Source organism: Aquila chrysaetos, chromosome 15 (assembly GCF_900496995.4).
Source record: "Aquila chrysaetos chrysaetos chromosome 15, bAquChr1.4, whole genome shotgun sequence".
Classification (NCBI taxonomy): domain Eukaryota; kingdom Metazoa; phylum Chordata; class Aves; order Accipitriformes; family Accipitridae; genus Aquila; species Aquila chrysaetos.
Window position 1 is genome coordinate 30,896,868 of NC_044018.1, and position 15,878 is coordinate 30,912,745.

Genomic DNA, 15,878 nt, shown 5'->3' on the forward strand with positions numbered 1-15,878 from the left:
TTAGGCAGGGAATAAAAGCAAGAAACTTCTCCATTTACAGTTAGGATGGATCCAGCAGCAAATCTGGGAAAAACAGGAAGCCTACTGCTAAATACACTCTCTTCCTGGCCCTGTTTCTCAGAGTACAGACACACTCCTGTGAGCTAAATGAGGGTGCAAAGAAGACATATGGCTGCTTGGCTGTAGCTGCCTACATGCATGCTCCTGTGTTGCAAGAGGATAGAGGTATCTGAGGTAGCTTGTCCCACAATGCAAGAGAGCTAAGATACCTCTCAGTTTTCAGGGGGAAAGGAAACAAGTGTGAGTGGGCTTTCTCAGTCCCTTGTCCAACCCATGACCAGAGGAGCAAGTTTGCAGGCTTCACAATTTGCTTCAAAGACAAGAATCTTGACTCACTCCCCTCCATCTCCTCCCTTGGTTATTAATGAATTATTTTTTAGCTTTCCGAGACTCACTCCAGAAGGCATTCAACAGGGCAGAGCAGAAATCTTACCAGACTCAGCCCAGGTCATCAATGTTAATGGAACAGAGTTTTCACTACAGACAAGGCTGCAGAGTCTTGCTGCCAAGAAGAAACCCTGACATAGCCATAACAACAGTGGCTTTCTCCATCCTCAGGCTGGTTATAAAATATAAAGAAAGCACACTTAGAAACAAAGCATATCCAATCACATGCTAAGCAGAGTGCTCTGAGGGCTCAGAAATAAACATCCTGAGGCTGGTGATTCACTGGCAGGCAGGACAGTCCACCACGTTGCTCCAATGGACAATCAAAGGCAGTTCTGAGCACTGGGAGGAGAACTGTGCAGGAAGAGCTGGCCCAGCCCAAGGGAGGTTTGCTGGTGCAACTGGTAATTAAAACCAACAAACCAGCCTGTAAGAGGCTAGATGGAAAGCAGTGGCCTTTTTCCAGCATCTGAGCGTTTCACTGCACCCCTCTGTGTAAGGCTTTAGTATTAGCATCATATATCACTGAGTAAGTACCTCCTGCAAGGTTAAATGATGATGCTCTCACGAACAATTTGCTCATTGGCTTCCAGGTCAACCAATTGGAATCACAGCTCCATGGCAACAGGCTCTATCACTAGGAGCAACGAGACAAGTTTGGGGGGTGATTTAGATTCCCCCTCCTCACTCCCCTTCCCGAGCACAGCGTCTGGTGTAGAAAAGGTTTTCACAGGAAAAAGTGGAGGCGGCAGGGTGGAGAGGGTGCTGCAAATTCAAGGCATTAAAGCCTCCTCATTTCTACTAAGTCAGGCAGCACAGTGCTCCCTCTCTGCACCGAAGGATCTTCAGAGGCTTTTGTCTTCTCCTTTTCTGCCAGGGCACAGCAGATGGTAAAATTTTTGCTGTATTAGAGTACACCTACCAGATGCAACAAGAGGCTGTAATGAAAGGCTTTGCTAGTAGGACCAACAAAGGCCACATAGCTCCTGAAACATCTCCCTCCTAGGCTCCATTTGGGCTCCCAGTCCACTCTGCAAAATGTAAGCTGCCTGCACCAACACTGCTGACTGGGGCATCCCCAGAATCCCATAAAAAGTCTGCAACCTCAACCTGAAAACAAATAGGTAAAGAGCCTTTTGAGCACACCCCCCTTCCCTCCTGTTGGAGAAAACAGCTCCCTGTCAGAGGTAACAGCTCTAGCTAGAATGAGCACCTGGTTCAGTGAGAAAGCCCTGAAACCTTACTCAGGAACGCTCATAAGCTGCAACTGTCTCAGCCAATGAAGCAACCTCTCCCAAATTCTCTCCATTGCTTTTTTTATTATCAGCTGAAGTGAGGGATTTAATTTTTCACTACCATACAGTTCCTACAAAACCTAGCAAAAAAAATCCCCAAGCAACAGGAGGCCAGATTTGATTGCACAGTGTATAGGCCCCCAGTGCTTAGTCATTGCTTTAAATCTTAATCTCCACCCCCACATTACATCAAAGAGGTGAAATTATGATGCAGATGGAAGGGTTTGACTTCAGGTGGAAAGGTGGGAAATAACCTTATATGAACAAGGAGACAGGAAATGCCAGTGAGATAGAAGCCCTCTAAGTTAATTCTGCAAAATATCAGGAGGTCTCCAACATGTCCCTCCCAAGTAATTCCAAGGAGGGTAAGACAACACTAGTTAAATTGCCTTCATCCACAGCTGAGGAAAGCCCCCATATCAAGCTGTACTTCACATTTGCTGAGCAAATGGCTGCAGCAGCTTAAGGTGCTAATGGCTCTCCTGGCTGTTCACATAACATCTGTGCTCTAAGGCAGGACTGCTACAAGACAATCCCTTCAGGGAGACCCATCTCTGCACCTCAGCAGAGCCACTGCCCACTTTGTTTTGAGAGGCTTAAGCTCAGGGGCTACCGGGCCTGTTCCAGTGACCATAACCCCTAGGAAGAGGCCAGTGTCTGCAACAGCCTAGCTGTGGTGGCCATGGTTTGTTCGCCTCTGCATCTCTGGCTGAATGTAGGAACTGGAGCCTGGAGAAGAGATGTAATCCTAGAGCTCCTCTTCATTTGAAATGCCTTTAAAAAGGCTGTTCACTAGTACAGGTGCAGTCAGCCCTGTTGAATGGCACAATAGCCAGTAGGTGCATTATGGGAAACATCTGAATTATCACCATGGCAGTAGTTCTCAGTTATGCAGTATGTGCATGGATTTCATTATGTAGAACATCTCAAAGCACAAGATAACTTCGGGGGGTGGTGGTGGTGGTGGTGGAAATCAGTTATTTTGTTACCTCCCTCAATCAGTGCAAGCACTAAAATCAGGATAGGTGTCAACTTGCTATTACTGTACTCCAAGAGTGTGACACAACTGGTGCCAGGACTGCCAAAATCATCTTCATGTGATACACAGAAATCAAATGTGCCAGAACAATAAAGGTGCATTGGCATATCAGGAAAGAGAGAATCAAAAAGATCCAGCATGCTTTGCCTATGGGCTTTGAAAAGCCAAACTTTAATAGCCTGCCATTTCCACCTGGATGCAACTCAGGGTTTCCATCCAGAATGCTGCTGTCACAGCTGAGTCTGGCTCCTTGGAAGGCAGTAAACAGGACACACACTGTAGTACCAGGGCCTTTCCAGCACTGCCTCAGGAAGGATGCATCAACGCTGAAGACTCATTGCACGTTTGACAAATGGCATTCTCATGAGCAGGCTGCCACCTTCCCAGGGCAGGTTCACTTCCCTCACTTTTGTGAATTACCTGCTTTATCTAGGGATCTTAGTTCATCAAAATAACAAGCAGCACCACAGTCCCTAGGCAGGCATGGAAGCAGTAAGAATGCAGCAGGGCCTCCCTTGCCAAAGCCTTTGGGACCACAGCACTCTGGGGATGGGTAAACATCTACATTATTGCAGCCTGAGAGCTGCTATTAAAACAACACATCTTACCTAGACACAATGGAGTAGTTTTCACTGAAAATGAGTATTTCAGCAGAAGATAAAACAAAAAGCACCGCTTAAATGAAAACACATGAGGCAGAGCAGCTGTTGTGAAGGCAGTACACAGCAGAGGTAATTGCCTGCCACACAGATGAGCTCCAGGCAGGAGAAGGGTTCTACCACACGAGTTCCATTGCACCAAACAATCAGGAAAGTGCCACTTAAGTCATGGTTGCTTTTCTTTTCATCATCAACATGAAAACAAGGCCCTCATACAGGATGGGAAGAACAACATCTGGGCCTAAGACAGAAACTTCATCAGATCTTGTAAGGTAAGCAATGCAGTGCCCTGGGCAGCACATGGAAGGCCTAAGTCCTTTTAGGACTGGAGGAGATATTCCTTCTTCCCTGCGATGGAAGAAAACGGAAGATGCGGTTGAACCATGTCCGAAACATGAACGTGTCCAGCCACCTACCCAATGCCTCCACGTGCTCTGCAGGGGATTCTGCAGTTTTTAATCTGGTGCCTGTTGTGTTGAGATCCAGCCTCTTGTGGAAGGAAAAGCTCACAGTAGAACCCTTTGCACTTGTCTCAGGATAGAAAAATTCAAAGCAGAACAATTAATTTCTTTCCCCCCTCCAGATTCCAGATGTTCCCACTCAACACAGGTCTTTGCTTCTTGCCCCAAAGGCCATGCTGTTCTTTTTGTGCAGCTTAAATTGCTAGCTTTCACGTCAGAGCTGGCTGAATTTCGGTAGTAAAGGAGATAACTTCCACTCATAACAGAGCCCTGATCCTTCAGAATGGGAGCAAGTATCAAACCAAGGAAGGATTCCCTACTACAGTTAAGAGGGTATCCCAGCATACCCAGCATGTCCTGCCACGCCCAAGGTGTAATGCTTGGAAACATCCTTGCCACATGAACCAACCCATGAACCCATGAACCTCCCCCCATGAGGGGAGAAATTATGTCAGTGAATTAACACAGATTCTGTTCATTTGCCAGGAATACAAAGATGGCAATGTCCACTGCACCATCCAGTCAGCTGCCACCACTGAGTCAGCTGAGGGACTCGGGGCTCACAACCAAAGGAAAAAAGCAAAATGGCAAAGGAAGAGTGCGTTGTTTTTTTTTTCCCTGTACATGAAAACTGCTGATTGGGTGTAGTAGCAGCAGGAAGAGTTGCCATATGCCTGACAGGAAATTTCAATGTAGAGCTGACCGATGTGCTCAGAGAATCCAGCTTGATTGCCTGCATATTCAGGTCCTTTCTTTTTACTCCAAAAGCAGACTATATGCTACGCAAGACCAGAACTCCCATCTCATTTCTGCTGTGAAAAGCTGATGGCACAGAAAGGCGGCAATCATTGGATTCAGGCATGCTGGAGATCTCCTGGGGAAGATAATTCAGTTCAGCACCAAAGCCAGAGGCTGTAAAGATCCCCAGATCCCACTGAAAGCCTCCTCCCCACCCCGACTAGGCTTATTCCTTGACTTTTGATGCATGTTTCCTTTTTGTATGCATTGAGAGGAGAAAACAATGTGTGGAGGGAGTTATCACATGAAGATACAAGTGAGCAACCATGACAAATCGTTAAAAAAAATCAGTTTAAAATAATGCATCCATTATTGACTGTTACGGCACCATGCACTGGAATAGCTTTTATGTTCAAGTGACCTGACAAGAAAAGGAGAATGGAGCTCTGTTTGCAGTGCCTGCTCAACATCGACAGTGGTGCCTCATTCCTCTCACCACTGAGGCACCTTGATATCAGCTCTTTGCTAGACAGTTTACTTGCATTTCAAGCCCTCTAGTGCCCTAGCTGGAAACACCAGACTCAATCAGCAACCCAGTACATTCGCTGCTGCTCTACAGCACTTCTGCGTACAAAAATCTCTTAAGCACTTTGAACTGGATGGGTAAACTTTGCTTACACCTATTTTGCAAGCGTGGAAAAGGAGACGCAGAGAATTCCTTCTACAGTTATTAGACGCCCACAGCTCTACGTACCTCCCAGAAGCTGACAGGTTGGACAGATAGGACAACACTGGGAGAAAGGAACCTATTGCACAAACACCACAAGAGGGTTTGCAAAGAAAGAAAATTCGATTGATACTGAAGACAGTGGGTTTAAACAGTCTCAGGCTTAAAAGTTCTCTTAGCCTGAAGTTCACAGCAATAGCAGCCATCTTCAGTCCGTCTGCTCTTCCTTCTGTTAGTCTAAGGGGATATTATTTGTTTGATGTTAAAAACAAACCAACCAAAACAGTGATGCTGTTCTTCTCTTTTTATTTTGGGAGCTGCAGTGAAGCCAAGCAAGAACCCTCTCACCCCTTGTTAACAAAATCTGGGGGAGAAAAACAAACAAACAACCAGCCAATAGTTAAAAAGTGAAAGAATCACAGAAGCCATCAATATAAACAGTTCTTGAGAAGGAAGGGCTTACGTTTGGTCCAAACATATTGCTGTAAATTTTTGTGGACAGTTCCTCTGAGGGTCCCTAGGCAGAACGCTGGGAGAAAGAAAAGATAAATCTCAGATGAGAATCTCCCCGTCAGAGAGTTCCCTTCTCCATTTCACACCGGTTTTCCCTTCCCCATCATGAGCTATTCCTGTATTCATCTGAAGACCAGGGAACTGCTCCCATGACGTCAAAGCAGTTTCCCAGCAACAATTAATGAGGGCTGTCCACCACAGGGGTTTCCTGAAAAGCTAGCAAGGAATTATCCACCTACTTTCTACAGTGTCAAGATGCAATAGGACAGCATTGAACAGGAACTTCTGTTAACCCTTCCATGGCTCAGAGGAAAACCCTGGCACAGTTCCCACTGACACATGTCCTAATTCTTTCAAAGAACCCCAAACAGAATTCCTTCCACCTGAACCCATCCATAATGAAATACCACATCAGGTAAGAGACACCTGCAGATACAGAGGTGGCAACCAGGCTCAGGAAAAATGCACATCAGAAATGGCTCTTATCCTCTTGCTGGCACACTTCTCTTGTGCCATGCCTGCACCAGTTAGAAGCATAAGCACAAAGACTAAAAAGCTGGCTGAAAGCACAAGGCATTCCCCAGTCTAGCTTACCATTCCTGAGCTGACCTGGGCCGGCAAAGCAGATCCTCAAACTTTACTAATCAGACCCAAAGCATTCCAGTTCCTGGCAAACCTCCTTGGGAGGAAGGCAAAAAGCAGGGCTGCTATCTCTATCCCCCTTTCTGTTTTCAAGGCTGATGCTCCTGCTTCTCACCATGCTGGCAGAGGATACTGAGCCACCTGACACACTAAGTAGCCAAGGGGTACACAGCAAATACAAGACACTGTGGCTGTTTTCCAGGTGGGATCCAGAAATTGATTTGATCATTGAACAAAGAGGGGAGTGATGATTAAAAGGAAAAAAAAAAAAAAATCAACTTTATCTTTTGGCTGCCAGCTGCAAGAGTTGGACTTGACAGTGAAGGGGGAGTCTGAAGAGTGGGTAAGATATTCCTCTTCCTACTTTCCCACAGCCTTCAGCAAGATGAACTCATTCGTCACCTGCTGAAGTGCTCACCATTCATTGCAGCAGCTGTTGTTGCTGTTTGCAGATCCTCAAGCCGCAGGTGATGCTTCCAGTTTAAATAAGCATTTTAAAGACATGAAGGGAAAGGAAACAGGTCCAACGCACCTGAATGAAGATCCTGCAGTACAGTAACTGGCTAATACCTCAAGCCCAAGAAAACCAGCTCCTAGCACTAAATCTCAAATGAAGGGAGCATCATTTCCAGTAACTTGTTTTTTAGGCAAGACTGGATGATGAACATGTATGAGAAGGAGGTAAAGGCAATCCAAAGTCCTGATTCCACTAAACCCAAACCCAATTCAGTGATAGGTTTAAAATAATTTAAAAATGGGGTTAATATATATGTGAACACCAATATAGTCCTACAGAACACCAAATTGCATAAGCTAACCTGAAAATGTCATATGGCACATAGCCAATTAACTAGTCAACATTTTTCATCAACTAGCCAGCTTCAGACAAGTAAATCCTTTAACGTAAAACCCAGCAGAAGAGCAGTGGGTATTTTGCCTTTGCAAAATGAACAGAAACTACCCAGGAGCAAGCGGCATGAACACCAAGCTAAGACACAAGGACAACCCATGAGACTGTCACAGGGAACTCCTTAATGACATGGAAGAGTACAGTATGCTTATTGGGGATTCCCCTGTCTCCTGTAGGTGCATCCCCAGCATCCCAAAAAGAGAAAGGAGAAAGCTCATCTCACACTCTCAAGTCTTGAATGAGATCACAGAGCCACATATTCATTTTAGTACAGCACCATTTTAAATTAACCCCATCAAGCAGCAGAAATCCTGTCACTTACTTACCAGAGATGAATGATGTCAGGTCCCCATCCCTGAAACACTCGCTTGCACTTATACCTATACTGTATTTCGCATGGTGGGGGTACGGGGAGAGGAAAAGAAAAGTCTCTGGTCAATCTTTCTCAAGCCCAAAATAATTGAAGACTTATTCTAAAAATAAACTCACCGTGGTGGTTTTGCACTCTCAGCAGGTCATCTGTTTCCTGATTTCAATGGAGACTTCATTGCCACAACCAGTTCAAGAGGAATTTTGCCAAGATAATACTGCTTCTTAGAAGCCCCCGCCAGCTCTCAACCCTGAATAAAATGCTAGCGATCTTTGCTGCTGCTACAGCAAGCTAATTGCTCTGACAAGCAGCTCTGAAGCAAAGCAGAGCCCAGCTGTTCAGAGGGATGTCATAGAGAGCTCTGCCAATAGCCACATGCACACCCCCCTCTTGCTCTCATTCAAATACTTCAATGGAACTGCCTCCGCACAGCCCTGAGAAGGCTTTAAAGACACAGCATCCTTCCCCTGTCAGGTACTGGAGCAACACAAATGTAAGTGCAGGAGCAAAGAAGAGATACCACAGTAAACATCAGCATCTTCCAGAAGAATTCAAGTGCACGGACTACACTTTGCAGAACGCCCTACATGTGCCAAGGTAGGTTACAGGCAGCCTTGCTTCACTATCATTGTTGCCATAATGTTTCCAAGGGATCAGTTTGTTAATGGTTTCATTTCAATTCAGTTATTTTTTCTTGCTCATTTATTAGTGACTACATACTGACAGACAGGAAACAAGAAACACAAATGGCACTAGAGAGGTTTTAAACCTCTCACTTGCTTAAATTTTCCCCAGAAAGGGATTTTCCATCCCAGACCTGGTGAGTCTACAGGCACACAGGCTGCGATCAAGTCTCCTGTCCATATACTAAAGTTTACTCTCAAGCGTGCAAGGCAGCATTGCCGAGCAGGGTGCACAAGCACATCCTGTCCCTCGCTAGGCTCAGAAGTTGCTTCTTGTTGGATTACGGAGATCTTCCAACTACAGCTCTAAACACTGGTCAACAGCAGGTAGGTGTCATTCTTCTTCTGTGCTAACAGTTCCTGCTGGGCAGGAGCCCATCCTAGGCAAGGGGCAGCCAGAACTGAAGAGTGCGCACTCTTGTGGGGCCAGTGCTGACTTCAAACACGATCAGCTCGGTCAGCAGCTGGTCTCGAGGAGGCTCCTTGCTCAGGCTGAGCTCTGGCAGTGCTGGAGCTGGCAGCAGAGCAAGGGGCAGCAGGCCTCACAGGGCAGCTGTCTAAAGGCAAAAGCTTTGAAGAGAAGGGAGATGAAGATGAGAAGGCAGGATCAACCTTGGGCTCAAGGAGATGGAGAGGCTGAAGTGAGACAGTTGCAAAAAGGTTGAGATGCACAGGTTTAACTGACAGCATCCATTGCAAATAGCATAGTACTGTGCTGGCAGAGCCTCTTCAGGACTTGCCTTTACCACTTTTGCTAAGTTAATGCAGTTTCTTCTAAACGATCTCCTGCTACAGCCAAAGAAACAGTCCAATAAAGCTTTTAAAAAGCAAGGAGACAGACAACAGAAACCTGATACATTTCCACTCCATGACAAATAGAGCTTCAAGTTTGTAAAGCAGCCCTGCTGTGCAAAGGACTTAAGTTTAAATGTATGCATGAGCTTCTGTCTTAACCTGCTTCAAAGCCTTCTGAATCAGGCCTGTCATGCCCATGCAGAAAGCAGGTGAATGTTCCTGGCCGGCTGTCCTCCTCTTCCTGCTGAAACTGCTGTGATCCTGGCTGCAGTAAACAGCTCCCTGCTTCTGCCCACAGCAATATGGACATTTGAAGAGGGGGTCCCATGGCTAGAGAACCAGAGAGAAAGGAATGACAGAGGGGCAAGACAGGGGATAATAAGACAAAAGTCACTTGCAGTGCTATACCAGTGTTTTCAAGTGGAGGGCCACAATTAATCAACCCCCACATTGTCTGAGTGCAAAGGCTTCATGGATGTTGTAAAAGATTTCCCCAACAGAAGGTGCAAGAAGACAGATCCAAAGGATTCAGGTTCCTTTTATGCCTCCTATTTCTGGCCACTTCAAGTTCTTTCCTCCCAATTCTGCAAAGGACTTTTTAAATAAAGGTGCCTGTCGAAGGAAACTGAACCATGATCTCCCAAGCTCTTTGAGAAAAAGTCACCACTGTCTGCGCAGTGCAAGCTTGCAGGATGAGGGCCTTCAGCTGAGCTCACAGGCTCTGCTATGACAGTTTCTCAAGTCTGCTGCACAGCAAGCCCTGAGAGGTAGCAAGTGACTGCATTTGCAACGGCTCCATGGATTGCTTAGCAGGAAGTCAGTCTGGACATTCACATCCCCCTGGCAGAAAGCATGTGCTCAGAGTGACTCCCTGTGGCAGCTGAACCCAGCAAAGCTGCAAGATTCAGAGATTAGGCTACAACTCAGCATCAGTTTTTAACTCATCTATTTTGGGTTTGTTTATTCCTGTCACCTAGCACCCAGGCAGGCACCTGGAGTTCCAAACCTGGAGTTCTGAGCCCTGAAGAAGCTCAAGCAGCTACTTTGCAAATGAAGAAGCAACAGAAAGGGACAGAGGCATTCAGATTCAGGAGCAGTGCTTCAGCATGCCCTCCCCAGGCCAAGGATCTTTGCTCCATGTAGAGAGAGCCTTAAAATCTCTGCAAAACCTAGTGAAACTAGGAGCTTTATTTTGCTAAGGAGCATCTGTGGTCTGCTGCATTTTGACTCAGGATCATTAAGGACAGTTGCTGGCACCTTCTACTCTGGACCCCTGCAGTGGCAAGATTAGTCCTATAAAAGGAGGGAACTTTGGATGCTGTTCTTCCCTTCTACCAGGTCTTCCCGTTTTCAAAGACGCCCAGCTAGCAGAGCATGTTAAGCAAGCAAAAACATACAATAAGCTTAGGACCCTCTGTTGAAACTCCATTGTCACTTCTTAAGATTGATACTAAGGCAGAAAGAAAAGAAGCCTGAGCCTGCAAACCTGATCTCTAGCACTTAGATGCCTGGCAGCTGGCTCAGCAAGGACAGATTTCTGAGAAAGCCTTCCAGCCCTAGGACACAAGCACCTGCCATAAACAGCACAGACACAGCCTCCTGCAGGCTTGTCCAGCTCTTTCAAAAATCACTGCCCATTGTCACTATGAGTCGGCAGCACTTCATCTTCATGAAGCACGTGCGTGTGAGAGGATTTCCTAAGCTGCATCTTGCTCCTTAGATGGGGAGACAGTAAATCCTGCGTGGGAGGAGGAGGAAAAGGAAGAGCAAGTCAGCCTCACCAGCAGCCTGGACAAAGCCCTACAGAGAGGGCTCCTGCCTTTCACACCTGAGAGCCATTTGCTTATTTATCCCACATGTGTGTGTGTGTGTGCACACGCACACAATGAAACTAGGTCAGTGAAAGCAGGGCACAGAAAAGATGCAGCCGCTCTAGGTATTGTCTGTGCTCCCAGCTTGCAGGGAAGCTGCCTATGCCTAACATAGTAACATCGCAGAGCAAACAAAGAAAAAGGCAACAAGACATGTTCCCTCCCTCCCTGGCAGACATGTATCAAATGAGCCTGGGCTCTAATTTGCCCAGCCCAGCTTCTGTTGAGAGAAGACATGTCAATTAGGTAGTGGATATAATCCCATCAGAAAGGGAAAAAAAAGTCAAGACTCGTGACACCAAGCTGGTGGGATGGCACTGGTGCAAACCCCCACCATTAGCCCAGGACTGGGCTCCCCCATGTGACAGACATACCAGGTAGCCTACATCAGACACCTACAGCAGCTGGAAAGGGAGAAGAGCATTACCAATGGACTTAAATGCATTCATTTACCCACCCAGACCAGAAAATTCCCTCTCCCCTTAGAAAAGGGAAAAAACCCAAACAAAAGAGCCTGGGACAGACTCCTCATTGCAGGCTTATCAAACAGCAGTGTGCTCACTTCTGCCAGCCTCAGCCACCACAGCACCATGGGGATGAGAGAGAGAAAGGAACCCTCAAGCAGTTAGAGAACTGTATCACAGACTGTTCTTTGGGCTGGAACTGACCTTGCTCATTGCATCCAGCAGCAGGCTGCAAGCAATCATTAATTACTAAAGTGTATATAGGTAGAAACATACACTCCAGACACCATACACTTCCAAGGACATTATGAGCATGCAGACTGCAGGAGAGATTTGGAGAGCTGGCTGCCTATGTGACTCAACCTCAGAGTGCTGCCAGGTATACACCAAGCATTTGAGCTAAGGGATCAGCTTGGACAGGGAACACTTTTAGGCAGACACCATAATAACCACCACACATGGCAAGTCAAACATCTTTCATAAGTCCTCCAGGCCACAGGCTTGTTTTGTTTTGTTTTGCAGGAGGGTGTATGCAGCAGAAAGACTTCTTCGTGTTTGGATTCAGGAGTGGGAAGGTTGAGAACTGCAGCACATTGCTGCTGGGAGCTACCTACTCTAACATGTCCTGTGAGAACAGCTCCATGAACATCCAGAACCAGAGCAGGCACCCATGGAAAAGCTGAAAGCAGGAGACCAGCAGAAACACCACAGCTGGGGCTGAAGAAAGGATGTTCTGGTCTTATTCGTCCTTTTCCATGGGGCACACAAGTGGAAGAAAGGGAGAACAGCCAGGATTCCTCATCAAGACTATGACCACCTCTCTCCACATAAGTCCTACAACCAGCATGTTTTTATCAGGCCCAAGGTCTCCTCAGAAGAGGCCACAATAAAGGAACAAGGGGTAGATTGAAGGAAAAAAAAAAAAAAAAAAAGTACCTGCACAGTGGAGACTCCACTCCCAAAAGTCACAAGTCAGAGAGTTGTGAGGAGGACAACATTCTGAGGAGGACAGAGAAACTCAGGCCATCAAGAACTCTGTCTGAATGGTTTCTACTACCAGAAAAGAGACAAATTTGGGTTATGCCCAAAGCAGCAAGATCCAAGAGTCAAGCCCTGGCCTACCCTGTCCTCAGCTCATCCTGCTGCTGGGAATCTGCCACTCCAAGTGCTGCAGGAACACACATAAAATAAAGGCACCTGCTACTCTTACACACCCAGGACCTAAAACCAAGGTGATGACAGGGGTGGGACTCCTGAAACTAAGAGAAACAATACAAGAATGCTTGAAGAAGCTTACTTGGCCCAAGAGAGAAGAATTTGGAAATTAGACTGTAAGGCAGAATTAGTACTTCACTTCGGAGCCTAGCAGAAAAACAGCACACTGCCCGAGATTTGGGTTTCATTGGACTAAAGCATTTAGCTTAGCAGTAATCACAGCTGCATTTTCACAGCATGCTGCAGAACACTGCACTAGTTGCCTGCTCAGAGCCATAGTGCTCATTGCAAGCTGCATCTACTGCACTTCAGCATTTATAAACATGCACTGTCCAGTCCCTTGCTCAACTGCTACTGGGACTGCCTCACCCTCTAAATTCTATCCCCCTTCAGCCCCCGCCCCCTCATACCAAGAACATAAAGACATAGTAAACTTCATGTCACTAATGAGTCAGCACACAGGAAGTACACGCTTACTCCATGCCAGCAAGACATTCCCAATGTGGGAGTTGAACATGGCACTGAATGACTTTTCCAGCTGCAGACACTTCTGAAGTGACTCTGCAGGGGGAGGTAGGCAGAGTTGCTGCCTCTGCTCTCCCCGACACCTCCTCTAGCAAGGAAGCGACAGGGCAGGTCTTTCCTCCAGCCAGACCCTTTCCTCCTCCCATTTGACTGAAAGAACAGCAGTCTCCCCAGCTCCATTAGAAAGTCAGTCCAGAAGCAGCAGGGATGCAGAGTAGCTCAATCCATCAGCTCAGAGGGACAAAAAAAAAGCAAAAGAATACAGGAGAGCCAGAAGAGGGGAAAAAAAGGAATAGCAGGAGAAAATATAAATGCTGAGAGACACTCAAGAAAGAAAGGGGAAGGGGCAAATTAAGTTTAGTGTGTAGCTGGAAAAACCGTTCAGAGATGAAACATCTTGCTCACCCGCTCCTTTTAAAGGCTGCGCTGCCATCTCTGATGGATAAGGGTGCCTGCACTGGACATGGCAGGGAAGAACAGAGAAGCGTTTTAAATTTAAAAGAAATGACCGTTTTCTACTAAGTAAAAATTAAACACTACCCCCCACCCCCAAGGAGCTTTGAGTCAACCTCAGCCTTGCACACAGAATCTGATGCTGTCTTCTTCTCTGCATGTGCGTGCACACACACGTGCATGGAGGTGTCTTCTTCCTAGGCTGAAGCCAGTCTCCAGGCAGTAAAACAGAATTTTTATTTTATAAAAAGGGACCTTCCATTCAAATCTGGCTCAGCTGAGGATGTGTTATCATGGCAACCATCCCCTCCCTGTCTGCCCCAGCAAGGAGAGTATTAAACACACACAGATCTGAATGATCCTGCACTGGCACAGGCTGCGACTAAACCCCATCATCCCCTCCAGCCCCTCTCCAAGCCGAGGCTGGTGTGATTTGACATGAACCAAATCTGTCAATGGCTCAAGACAGACACGTGGGCAGCAATGAGCAGTGGAAAAAACGTACCACACTCCATTCAGCTCCAAACACTGATAAATAATTCAGGAAGAGAAATGCCGCAATACAGAGCGCAGCACGGTTTAAAAATAGAACATGCGCCGATGCCAGAGGAATGGAGGGGAAGGAGAGAAAAGCAGAGAGGTGGCATGAACTAAAGCATGTGTGTCAACAAACTGGGCAGCTTGTGGATGCTGCAGCAACCTAGTTCTACGTATTGATCCCAGCAGATGTTTATTTGCTTACCCTCTAAACTGGGAATCCAAAACAATTATTATTATTAACATAGCAACAGCAACCAGGGCTACCCCTTCTGGATCAGAGCCCTGCAGCAAGGCATATACCCAAAAAAAAGAGAAACAGCCTCCATGCTGAAGAGCTTGCAGGAAGTACATGGGTGGAAGTACATAGAGCGAGTGTGTATCTGCCCACCCTTCCTGCAAGTGCAGCAGTGACTCTGCAGCAGTATGGGCACCAACTGCCTGGTGTCCAGGGTCAGGTATAGTCCATTACCTGTGTGTCCTGCTTTGGTGAGGAGCACACATAAAGCTCATATAATGCAGGTTGAGCTTTGAGAACTTATTTGGTACAATCTGTTTTCTATTGGGGGGTGAAGGTGAAACAAGCCTCAAATGTTTCTATTGGGAAAGTTAGAGCCTTTTTCTCTATTCAGCTGTTCTCTTCTAAATCCAGCTACCTTAAATTCAGACACTTTCACTCATCATTCATAATAACATCAGTTGCTGGCCCAGTGTCCCAACATTTATATTGCACAAAATATATGTAATATACAAAAACATATAAATATACTATACAAACATCACCACCACCACCACCCTGTTAGGCAACAAGCACAAAGAGCTCAGAACGCTGTTCTTGCTGGATTCCATTGCCCTTCCTGCATTAATAACTGCATGTTAAAACAAACAAACTTTGTGCTAACCTAAAATATTCAACTGTCTGGACAAGTCTGCAATATAGGTATCACCTGTACTTTCGTGGTGGGAATTAGGACACAGCAGAAGTGATGTAAGTAAGGTTAGAAAGGTTACTATCAGACCCAAGAGTTCCTCCTTTCAGCTGTAGAGCCTAACACATTTCACATTTACTATTAACTATGAAGACACCTTGGTCACAGATACAGCCCCTTTATACCAGTTTGCCATTGGGCTGCTCTAAAGAAAAAGATGGTTTTTCCAGGTTTTGCAGAACCTGTGAAAAATACTTTGACAGATGGCTGCTTTTTTCTGTCCTCAGAGTTTCAGAAAATAACACCAGAAAGACACCAATCTCTCCCTGCTTCCTCGTGAAGAACAACGATACCGGTTTCCCAAGTACTTGTAAGACAGGAAACTGCCGCTAAGAAGAAAATACAGAGTAAATCTTTGATAAGGAAAAATAAAATACTATCATGTACAGTTAATTCAAAACCTAATAAATCAGTACACAGAACAAGCTTTCCATAAATATTCTGGGTCCTCCCCCCCCCCAAAAAAAAAATTACTAAAGATGTGAAGGAATAAAAGCAAAAGAAAGTAAAAGGCCACTGAGAGGAAGTTCAATAGACCGACCTGA

General features: G+C 46.1%; 1 protein-coding gene across 3 annotated transcripts in view; it reads right to left on the reverse strand.

Moving 5' to 3' along the window:
- Positions 1-15,878, reverse strand: part of R3HDM2 (R3H domain containing 2) — a 56,138-nt gene that overhangs the window by 30,682 nt on the left and 9,578 nt on the right. The window contains exons 1-2 of one of the 3 annotated variants that reach the window (XM_030036771.2): positions 7,921-10,008; positions 7,758-7,816 (exon numbers count right to left, since the gene is read on the reverse strand). The exons of 1 other annotated variant lie outside the window; for it this stretch is intronic. The gene's annotated coding sequence lies outside the window, so the exon portion shown is untranslated. Of the gene's footprint in view, positions 1-7,757; positions 7,817-7,920; positions 10,009-15,878 lie in introns of those variants that run through there. One more of the 3 variants, XM_030036772.2, reaches the window with a different exon arrangement.